Here is a 12268-nt window from a genome sequence, read left to right on the forward strand (position 1 = left end):
GTGAAATTTTTCAACATGTTAATTTCCACCAAGTTTTGCATAGAATGTATATATGACACTGAAAAATGATAAAGAGGGTGAAAATCAAAGTTAGGTATTAGTAAAAATGCAAGAAAAATGTAATTTTCTGCATTATTTCAAAAGCGTTGCAATGACTACCTTCTGCACAATATTTTTGGTTGTTTATAAAAATATCTTGCAAAAATCTTATGTCAGTAAGTTTGTACCACTAGTCACTTGCAAAGTGCTCACTTTGAGGAATTCTTTTTTGTGTAAAATGTGTGGGTTAGTCCCTTTAACTTTTAACACTTAGCAGTGGTCAATTAACAATGGGTATACAGCAGTTAGCAATTAATATGACACATCAACCACCTTAGGCAATGAGAGGGCAAACAAGGACCCCGATTTACAACAAACAAAAGTTGTAATTTCATATAAACTACCATATTTAGCTGGTATTAATTTATTATTTTATGGATCAAGGTAATGTAATTTTCTCATTAATTACATGTACATATGTTGCAATGTGACATATGTTTTCTTATTTATTGATAAAGATTTACGGAGAACAAAATTTACTGCTGTAATGTAGAAAGTGTACCTTTTTTGTCAAATACAATGTTATCTTTAGTTTAAGGCAGCTTGCCTGGAAACGTACCTTAATATATAAAAACCTTTTTATGTTTAAATCTAGAATTTTTTTTTAAAAGAAATCTGAATATCATGTTATTTCAGAAAGAAAGAGTTGTTTTACATTAAAATTAAACAGTATGTAAAACATGTATGTTATTCTACAAAACAATTGTCAATTTACTGATACTGATTGTCTTGAATTCCAGAAAAAGGACTGCTTGAAGGGGCCACACTTCCGGATAGTGCAGCACCTGGAAGAGCTTGCCATTTTTCAGTCAAATGTTACATACATGATTTTGATGTTTTTGCAATAATGTCCCAGTGCTGAAATTTCACATCACCATGTTTAACATCACTTTTAGCAGCTTCTTTTATTAACTCACTTGAACCAAAGGTTCAGGGTGATCTATTTGTATAGGTGGATGGTCCGGGGTCCGGCTTGTGTTGTCAACATTTTTACTTAGACATCTTCTCTTCTTAGACTACAGGTCACAAATACACAAAACTTGGTCTGTAGCATCCTGGCAAGGTCCATTTTCTGGCTACTGACTAGATAATCTTCTTTCATTTTTTTCAGTTAGTTCTCTTATATATTTTGACCAGTCTTTCTTGGCTCATGTTTTGAGAAGAAAAGGGACATAATTATATAAAATTTGAATAGCCTTAGGAGTTATCTCCTGTGAACAAAACAAAGGGTCTGAACACAGACTACCAGGGTGCAAGAATATGTGAACAGATACATTGACTATAGAATTGATATAAAACACTCTGGCTAGCTTCATTGGAAACTATCTACCTTTACAATATTAAATTTTGAGATCTTAATGTTTTATTATATTTGCAGACAATAATTATGTATGGTAATACAGGCTATAATTTCAGGTATACTCATCATGACACAATCTGAGGTGATTGCTATTCAGCAGAAAAGAGAAGGTTAAACATGATGTATTACTAAAATTGGTTGGTATTTTAGTTTATAGTTATATTTCATTAAAAGTATTGTAAGCAATAAAACAAAAGTAACTGATCTATATCTTTACAGACTTTATAGTATGAAATGTTTGAAATTAAAGCAAAAATGAAAGACCTTATGCAGCATACTCATAAATATGTGAAGGAAAGTGGTGCATTAATTTTCTGTGGGCACGGAGTCTGATTGGTCATTTCTGGGAATCACATTGTTCATGTAAAACATGCGCTGTGACGCATCACTAGAAATATACATTATTAAAAAACCATTTAATGAATTATTATTTTACAAGTTGTATATAAATTTCGATAGCAAGAAACACAGATAATGAAAGGAGAAAAAAAAGCAATTAATTGAATTAGAGTACTATAAATCATATTCTGTATCACTTAAGGCTTGCTAGTATTACTGATTAGGGTGACTTGCCAATTCCATATATGGTAAGTAAATGAATAACATCTTAGATACTCATAATTTGCAAGTCATGGTGTAATATGAATAAATCACATAATGCAGTACCTGAAAATTACTACTATTGTTCACATCAGTTTTAGTTTATTTCGAGGAATAAGCAATATTCTTGTTTGCTAAGAATTAACACCTTGCAGCTAGTTGTATTTCTTGGTTATCACTGTGCCCAAGTGACTGCCATTTCATTACATACTATTTAAATGACTGATTTCTGTTTGTAGTCTGATTATCATTATTTCTTTTGCCAGTTGTAAATTGTTTCATCAAGAAATATTTTTAGATATTAAAATTTTTGTTGTCACCAAGAAATATTTTTAGATAGTAAACTTTTTGTTGTCACCAAGAAATATTTTAAGATAGTAGAATTTTTGTTGTCACCATGCAAGAAATATTTTAAGATAGTAGAATTTTTGTTGTCACCATGCAAGAAATATTTTAAGATAGTAGAATTTTTGTTTCCACACTTCTGTTGGCTCTGTATCCATGTCTGCTTCACTAAAGTTTTGCATGTAGGCAAGTTTCTCTAAAAGTACCATGCCAATGCTTTCAAACTTCACACATGTCTATAGCATCATGAGGTGACATCGTAGAACAAGTTACATAACTCTCCCTTTAATTTTGTCAAAATTATGCTTCTTTTTCGCCTAAAAATTTTGGTTAAGTATAGCCTGTATGTAGGTTTCTCAAAAACTTCAAACTCTTCATATTAAGTATTTGACATTATGAAGTGATCATTCTACGTCAGGTTCCATATCTCCAAGTTAGTTTACAAAAGTATGTCCCCTTTTCTAGCTAGTAATTGTAAGTAAGCTAGTATTAGGTAGAAGTGCTTCAAATAGCTGAGCCCACTGTCATTAGACAACTCTAGTTATGCAAGTTGGTATTTCTGTAACAGCTTTGAAGGTAGTGAAACTTTTACACACATGTCCACTGTGATGATCTGACACAATGATGCAATGCACAGGTTCCATAACTCTGGTTTGCTTTTTCTTCAAGGGTGTGCCACTTGACAGTATTGACTGTATGTTAGCAGGTATCTTATACTTATATTTTACATTCTTAAATTAAAGTAAACTGTTTTATCCTTTTGACTAGTTTATGTCATTGTTTTCATTTATTTAACTTCTTTTTTGACAAGGCTAATGAACATTTGAGCATTGCTGCTCTCTGACAGCTCTTGTAATGACTATAACATGAAGAGTTTAATATTTCACTTTATTTAATGATGTAAAAAATGTTAAAAAGATTTTTTTTAAGGACATTACTATTTTAATACTGCAAAATGAACACAAAAATAAATAAAGACATTGAATGGTGTCAAATAAATTAAGTACAAAAATTGTGTAATATTTTGATGATATTGTTCCGAATCACATCAGACATGATTCTCTAAGGTAAATTTACATTGTGCTTCAACTACTAAATAAATACAATCAGCTGGTTTGTATAGAATATAGCTACAAATAAATTCAATCAGTTTTTTCCCTTAAAAGGAATGTTACCACTATCGCTAGGCTTTGTCACCCTGGCCGTCTTTTTATATGATTGTAATTCATCCAAGAGATATGCTGTTTGAATAGAAGTTTATTGATTTCCGTATTCTGATAATTTAGCGGGGAGAAAGTTCCTGTTCGCCCTCGGAGTGAGTTTAAAGAGTATCATATTCTAACAGCAATAATGGCCTAGCTAAAATATTTGCATTAACTTCTCTTGTTTAAAACTTAGGAAGCGCCGACACACTGAAAAAACTAGTTAGCAGTTATTGATGCGCGTTAAGGGAGATAATCGGAAGCAGTTAATCTGTCGTATTTGTTACAAATTATAGAGGATGAAGCTTTAGTAATTGAGGCGATGATTTTCGATTGAAAAAGTACACGCAGGGGTTGCCTTCGGTAAAGTAAATCACTTGGAGAAAACTGTTTAAATATTGTAGCATTGTAGGGTTAATAAAGAAAGAATAAAACTTAATGAAATGAGCACACTTGGTAGTTCTGAGAGGTTAAATCTTGCTGTATTGTGGAGGAAATTGAAACATGAGGAGCTGATAAACTAATGTAATGTCTGTAAGGAGGTGAGAAGAATTGTTTGAGGAGTTTGAATAAAAACTTGCATGTTGAAAATGTAATAGATTACAATTTACTAATTACAACTTATGACTAGATTCAATAAAATCTGATATATTTCATTTTTGAGATTAAAAAGATGTACTTTTTTTCTTGTTTTTTATTATTTAGATTGCTGTTATGAAAAGTTTAACAGATCAAGACCTTATGGTTTTGGTGAAGGTTTCTACTTAAAGGTAATTAGATGAGGAAGTAATGTAATATACTCAAAAGATATTTAACGATAGAAGACAGATCAATTTGCAAATCAACTGGATAGTAATCACCGTATCATTTTATTGGTGAATCATGTGATGTGCCTTCGCATGAACTCCACGCTAATCCCATAGAGGAGCAAGTTTCTTTTTGTAATCTGTCGGATTGAATCACATAAAGGAGGAAATCTTTTTTATCAAGGGTTAGCCTAGTGGTTTTACACGTCTCTTTCCAGGTGTTCTCCGTTACATCGTAACTTTGCATCTCGGGTACTTTGTTAACTTCTGATATCCGATATTGCACAGTTTACGTTTGAGTGTGCGCATTTAATAAATTTTGTCGTCTGCTAAATAATCGACTGTTAAATAATTGCTACTCTTGGAGCTTTGAACATTGCTATTCTTTTCGTTGACCTTAATACAGCGATTTATTTACACTTAAACAGACAAATCATCAAATATTTGATAATTTTTCGATAATTTTTCAAGGTGTAATTTAGTGAAAGTGGATTTAGTGACATTGGAGATTTTGCAAATTGATCAGAAGCAGACGGGCAGTTTGTTACTATAAATAAATAAAACAGCAGACGGCAAAGAATGTGAAGTGAGGTGCGAGTATTGATGACAACACTTAAACAAAAAGCAGCAAAATCAACACCTAAAGGTAATAGAGCTTACAGAGCTCATTCTATCAGTTATGTAGCTAAATTGTTATTTAATCGCTAAAAGAGGTAAAAATCGGTGGATGTAATTAAATCTTCTGCTTGAATTATTCTGTCAAATCGGTGACAAGATAAAGATTAAGAAAGGTAGGTGTAGTTGCAAATGCTGCTTTAACTTGATAAATAGATAGACTTGGTGTAATTGATAGCTCTGTGTTGTGTCTTACTGTGACTTTGTCTGGTATTTGTTTACAGGGAAAAATTGATTGCATTGTCAAATAAGTAAATATTTAGTCTTTTATATCTTGATAATGCTTTAGTGTATATTGGTTAGTATTGATTTATTTAATGATTGAGTCTTGCTTTATTTTTTCTTTGATTATGGATATTTAAGTTATTTTTAACATTTTATCAGTTGATTTCTTTTATATTGTTTTACTCTCCTCAGTACTTAATGTGAATAATGCACAATTTTATTATTATTTCTATCTTTTTTCTCTCTTTCTTCTTGGACTTTCCTTTTTCCCTTCATTCTTTTCCCTTCTTTTGTTCATTCTTTCTTTTATTGTTTTTTGATTCATGGTCTTTTGAATTGATTGATTGATTGATTCATTCATTCATTGATTGATTGATTCATTCATTCATTCATTCATTCATTCATTCATTCATTCATTCATTCATCAGTTTGATCATCAATCAATCAATCAATCAATCAATCAGTCAATCAATTCATTCATTCATTCATTCATTTTGTAACATTATTTTGAAGGACATCATAAATTGTAAGCAACCTAATCAGGTTAAAATATTGTGTTGTCTTGTTTTGTTGTGGGGATGATGTTGATTTTTGTTGTAAATAATGTTCAAGTGTGTTGTAAACCTAATAAGGATGTTCATGTAAATGGGTGTTGGGGTTGGGCAATTAGCTTGATATTTTAGAGAAATTTTTGAGTGATGTAATTTTAGATGATTAATAAACTGTGAGTGTGTGTGTTTAGGTAAGTGTCTTTTTAATCAATTTTTATACGCCCATCTGAAAGACGGGGCATATTATGGAAGGTGGGCGGCAGCGGGCTGGTGAGCGGGCGGGCGGTGTCCGCAAACTTTGTCAGGAGCATTTCTTCTTCATGCATGGAGAGATTTTGATGTAACTTGGCACAAATGTTCACCATCATGAGACAGAGTGTCATGCACAGGAACCAGGTCCCTAGGTCTAAGGTCAAGGTCACAGAGGTCAAAGGTCGAATTCAAGAATGACTGTACAGAGCATTAAATTTTCTTCTTCATGCATGGAGGGATTTTGATGTAACTTGGCACAATTGTTCACCATCATGAGACAGAGTGTCATGCGCAAAAACCAGGTCCTTAGGTCTATGGTCAAGGTCTCTTAGAGGTCAAAGGTCAGATAAAGAACGTAGCATTTCTTCTTCATGCATTGGCGGATTTTGATGTAACTTGGCACAATTCTTCACCATCATGAGATGGAGTGTCATGCGAAAGAAGAAGAGGGTCACTTTACTAAAAATAGATTTTTCAACTTTTGCTGAAAACTCACTTACACTTTGACCTAGGACCTTAAAATTTGATGTGTGAGTAACTGGCATAGAGATCTACCAGCTGCTTGGGTTTGGGGTCACTTGGGTGAAGGTCAAGGTCATTATTATTTAAAAAAAAAGGATTTTTCTACTCTCAACGGGCATATTTTGTGTCTATGACCCTCTTGTTAGCTATTGTCATCACTCATCACATTTCATTGGCCTAGTATCTTTACCTAACATACTGCTGTCAGATACCTTGTAAATATGTGCAATGCAGATTTATAGTTCCATACAGTCGAAGAATATTATTCTTATAATGCCTAGATTACAAATATGTTTCTGATATGAATCAGTTTCTATTATTTTCTTGTTGATGCCCTGTTTGTTTAATATAAAGGAAATATGTAACATGCTGGACTTCTAGCAGTTTGGGTGGGCTGTTTCAAAATTTTATGCAAAGAATATTTTTGGAAAGAATTCTCTTTGATTCTTGAATGGTCTAGAGCCAAAAGCTGTGATAAAACCAGTTGTTAAAATGTTAAAATTTTAATGAGGCAATTGCACATTAATTATTTAAAGACTTTCAAGTAATATTTATAATTCTTTCATGTAATATTTATAATTTGTTACTTATAAATGCTTGCTTCTGACAGTTATTTCTGGATTTACTGTTTCTAACTGTAATTTCTGGATGTACAGTTTCTTATAGTTTTTTTCTGATTTACTGTTTCTTGCAAATATTCATAACAATCCATGTAAGTATAATATAAATCACTTAAAACTGTTGCATACCAGAGGTGGGGAAGATGCTTTAAAAGATGTGTTTATTTCAAAGAACTCAGAAGGCTTACCAAGAGTCTCTAACAATAAGAAAGTGTTGGAAGAGATTGTACCACAAACTGCTAAATATTTTGAAAATCACTAGATTTTTATACACTGGTATAATGACTGTTCAGGGACAAAAAATGTTTTATGTACATTTATTTGTCACAGTGATAATTAAGGAAATAACAATATAGGTATTCTATATTTATTGCAGTGTTCTTATCTATAAAACATCATACAATGTATTTACCAGAAAATATTTATGCAATGCGTAAGATATATTATTACTCAAATTTTGTCTTGGCAAATTTACTTTTTGGTGGTATCAAATACCTAATGATACCTTATTATTTTACATTAAAATGGTTAAACCAACTAGTAAATGTATTCACATGTGTTTGTATTGTTATAGACTCCAAACAAGTTGTAAAAATGTCAATAATACATAGATTCTGTTCGTTATAGGCACCTGTCGATATGTAGTAGTGGAAATAAAGTGATGAAAATATTTCCATCTGTCAAACTTCCCATTCGTGTTTTTTCAATACTAGACGGGCAAAGTTTTCAAATATGGTTTATTTACCTAAGGAATAGGTCAATTATAAAAAATAAGCATTAATTTGTTTTGGAATAATCATATTATTGCCGAAAAATCATACTTTTAGTGTCGTCACGACATTTTGCCGCGGAATAAAGTGCTTTTGAGTTTGCACATATTGTCATGGGTAAATGCAAATTTAGAAGAAATGTCTTGCAAATGAACATTTAAATCATCTTATTTGCAAACATACAACACTTCTTGGTCCATAAACTCTAAATTTAGTATTATATTGCTTAATATAAGTAATTTATGGCCATTTTATTTACCCTAGGGGTCAGATGATTTTGAGTAAAAGTGAAAACATGGGGTGGGATGGAATTTTAAAAAAAAAAAATTTTATTCACCTGGAAAGGTGTCCTAATATTTTAAAAACAATTCAGTGGTATGATATAGATAATAAAAAACACATTTTGAATTAAGTTTGGAATATTGTCCATTAGAGTTGTCCTACCTTAAGGTTATTTTTGAACATTTATATTTTAGGCTAAGACATTTATGACTCGTCTGTATCATAAGGTGTGACTTTCTGGCAGTTATTTATAAATTGCCTGTATGTTAAGGTTATATATGACTTAATTATGTGTTCTGTAAAGTTCTTTCGTACATTGATTAAAAATTAGTAATAACTTATCTTAGTTTTAAGATCATTCATAAGTTTTGGATTTCTTATAGTTATATATAAATTTCCTGTTTCTTACTGAAATCTTACTGAAGTTTCTAACTTTTATTCTATCTGTATCTTTATTATAGTTTATTATTAATGTATCAGCAGATCTAATGGGTTATTTTCTCTATGATATACCCTTATTAACTCATCTATGCACATGGTGCTTAGAGTGAGTTTTTAGGATTTTTGGATATCTGTCCTCTATTTGTCAGTCGTCCACAATTGTTTTAAAGAACATTTCCTTTTAAACACAGACCTATTTCATGAAAATTAAGAGAAATATGTCTTTGGTGGTTCCTTTTCAGATTCCTTCAAATCTAAGTCATATCCATGAGGAATTCTGGATGCAATAGCAACCAAAAGGAAAAAAATTATAACCACTGGTCAAATTTTAAAATAATTTTAAAGTAGTGTGCCTTAAGTATTTATCTACGAAATTACTTGAGTTTATCTTGTTTTATCTTCCACATGGACAATAATGGAAGTGTTGTTAATTTTCTCAATATGGCTATTATATATGGATAACTTTCAGAATTCACTGGCCAGAAAAAGAATTTCAGTGAAATATCCTTGGGCAGACCCTCAACCAAATTCTTCAAACCCATGTTGGGTTGTTTAAAAAGCATGGCTGCCAGGGGACAGTGTTAGTTTTCTCTGTATGGCTATATGGAAAGCCTAAAAAAAGTTTTTCTCTGAATCCTCTGGCCTGTTACACAAGTGTTCCTTGAGTTACCTCCTACAAAATTGATTCAGATCATACAGCAGGCTGCAGGGGACCAAGGCAGGTTTTCCTTATATGGCTTGTAGTTAAAACTTTGAGAATCTTCTTGTCACTAACTGGCAGTCTGCTAGCGCTTGATTTCAAAAAAATGATTACACATACAATGTTCCTTTGTTGACCCTCTATTCAGTTTTTTCACCAATATCACTATTGCATTTCGAAAGTCAGTACTGTGCTCAAAAAGTCAGTATAGCATGGCATAACAGAAGTCAGTATTCCACACAAAAAGTCAGTATTGTGCACTAAAAACAGTATTGTGCTCCAAAAGTCCGTATCGCACTCCAGAAGTCAATATTGCACTTCAGGTGTCAGTATTTTGCTCCAAATGTCAGTAAATTCAGTATTGCATTACAAAAGTCAGTGTTGCACACCAAAGTCAGTATTGCATTACAAAAGTCAGTGTTGGAGACCAACAAAAGTCAGTGTTGCACACCAAAGTCAGTATTGCATTACAAAAGTCAATATTGCTCTCCAAAATTCAGTTTTGCATACAAAAAGTCATTATTATTTTCCAGAAGTCCAAATGTCAGCATTGCACCCCAGATGTCAGTATTTTGCTCCAAAAGTCAATATTGCATTCCAAAATTCAGTCTTGCACACCAAAAGTCAGTGTTGTGCTCCAAAAGTGTTTTTTTTGGCACAAAATTCAGTGTTGTGACCCAGAAGTCAGTATTGCAACCCACAAGGCAGTATTGTGCTCCATAAGTCAGTATTGCAATACAGATGTCAGTATTGTGCTACATATGTCAGTATTTCAATACAGATGTCAGTATTGTGCTCCATATGTCAGTATTGCAGTACAGATGTCAGTATTGTCCTCCATATGTCAGTATTGCAGTACAAATGTCAGTATGATGCTCCATATGTCAGTATTTCAATACAGATGTCAGTATTGTGCTCCATATGTCAGTATTTCAATACAGATGTCAGTATTGTGCTCCATATGTCAGTATTGCAGTACAGATGTCAGTATTGTGCTCCATATGTCAGTATTTCAATACAGATGTCAGTATTGTGCTCCATATGTCAGTATTTCAATACAGATGTCAGTATTGTGCTCCATATGTCAGTATTGCAGTACAGATGTCAGTATTGTGTTCCATATGTCAGTATTGCAATACAGATGTCAGTATTGTGCTCCATATGTCAGTATTGCAGTACAAATGTCAGTATGATGCTCCATATGTCAGTATTTCAATACAGATGTCAGTATTGTGCTCCATATATGTCAGTATTGCAATACAGATGTCAGTATTGTGCTCCATATGTCAGTATTTCACTCCAGATGTCAGTAGTGTGTTCCAGAAATAAGTATTGCAATACAGATGTCAGTATTATGCTCCATATGTCAGTATTATGCTCCATATGTCAGTATTTCACTCCAGATGTCAGTATTGTGTTCCAGAAGTAAGTATTGCAATACAGATGTCAGTATTGTGCTCCATATGTCAGTATTGCACTCCAGATGTCAGTATTGTGTTCCAGAAGTAAGTATTGCAATACAGATGTCAGTATTGTGTTCCAGAAGTAAGTATTGCAATACAGATGTCAGTATTTCACTCCAGATGTCAGTATTTCTCTCCAAAAGTCAGTATCTCTAAAACAAAACTGATATAATGTCATGTTAATTGATACATATAACATTAACTTCAGTAATTGCAAAGGGAAACATGTCTAAAAGTCATGAAACAATTCCACAAATGAGTCTTCTGTTGTTACAGATACCTTCAAAGTTCACCATTTCTTTCTCTGAAATGTGTGAAATTTCGTGCATGCCTGAAAGCAAGAGAGAATTTGCAATAATTCAGAATCATTTTGCAGTATAAATGAAAATTCAGAGACAACAATTTCTCCAATGCTTTTGACACAAGTAAGCGACTTTAATTAATAAAATTGCTAGAGAACGTAAGCTGACAAGATGGGGTTAGTGTCTAATCAATATAAACACAATAATAAATCTCGATTCGTGAGAACGGTATATGAATATAGAGATCAGACATCATTCTGTGATATTCTTGTTGCAAAGAATCGAAGTATTAAAGTAATAATTTACTTGTAATACTACTTCTTATCTTTCACTGGATTGACCGTGTCAGATCTATGTTTGAAACTTTAATGGCCCTGTTTTCTTATAGAAATAAAGCTAAATATAGAAAGATCCAAAAATAATTCTTATATCCAAGACTTGTCTTTAAAATATCTAAATGTCATAAATTTACAATCTCTAGGGATGAGATGTAGAATTTTTGTAATAACCTTGTCACAAAAGTGATTCTTTCAATGTTTTGCATGATTTTATAAAGTCAGAAGATATTTTAGTCAGAACATAATTTTGATCCTCAGTCTGTACAAGTTGCTGATTAATATTCAAACCTATTCCAAAAAATCAGGACAAACTGATGATCATAGTTTGCAGATACAAGGAACCTACAATAGGTTTAGTTTCAGGGCCTCAGTAGTATATCTGATTTGTTTATCTATCACCTATTGAGTTCAGTGTTTTCCTAGCTACATTTCTCTGCTGGCATGGCCTCTCCTTTAGAAAGTTAGTACATGATAAAAATTATACCTTTTTATGTTATAAATTAATTTAATGTTAATTGAAATTGAAAAATTGAAAAATGGATCATAATTAACTTTGATAGAATTCAAAGTTATACTACTCCACTAATGTTCTTTTGAACTTTATTTGTTCCTCTACTATACGTGCAGTTAATGAACTTTATTTGTTCCTCTACTATACGTGCAGTTAATGAACTTTATTTGTTCCTCTACTATACGTGCAGTTAATGAACTTTAT

The 12268-nt window shown here is 32.2% G+C and overlaps 1 protein-coding gene across 1 annotated transcript in view; it reads left to right on the forward strand.

Annotated features, from left to right (window-relative positions):
* The first annotated feature begins 4805 nt into the window (after positions 1-4805).
* LOC123564734 (zinc finger MIZ domain-containing protein 1-like) overlaps positions 4806-12268 on the forward strand; it is a 273352-nt gene continuing 265889 nt past the window's right edge. Inside the window, exon 1 of the mRNA XM_053537386.1 lies at positions 4806-5058. The gene's annotated coding sequence lies outside the window, so the exon portion shown is untranslated. The remainder of the gene's footprint in view (positions 5059-12268) is intronic.

This window comes from Mercenaria mercenaria, chromosome 2 (genome assembly GCF_021730395.1).
Source record: "Mercenaria mercenaria strain notata chromosome 2, MADL_Memer_1, whole genome shotgun sequence".
Lineage (NCBI taxonomy): Eukaryota > Metazoa > Mollusca > Bivalvia > Venerida > Veneridae > Mercenaria > Mercenaria mercenaria.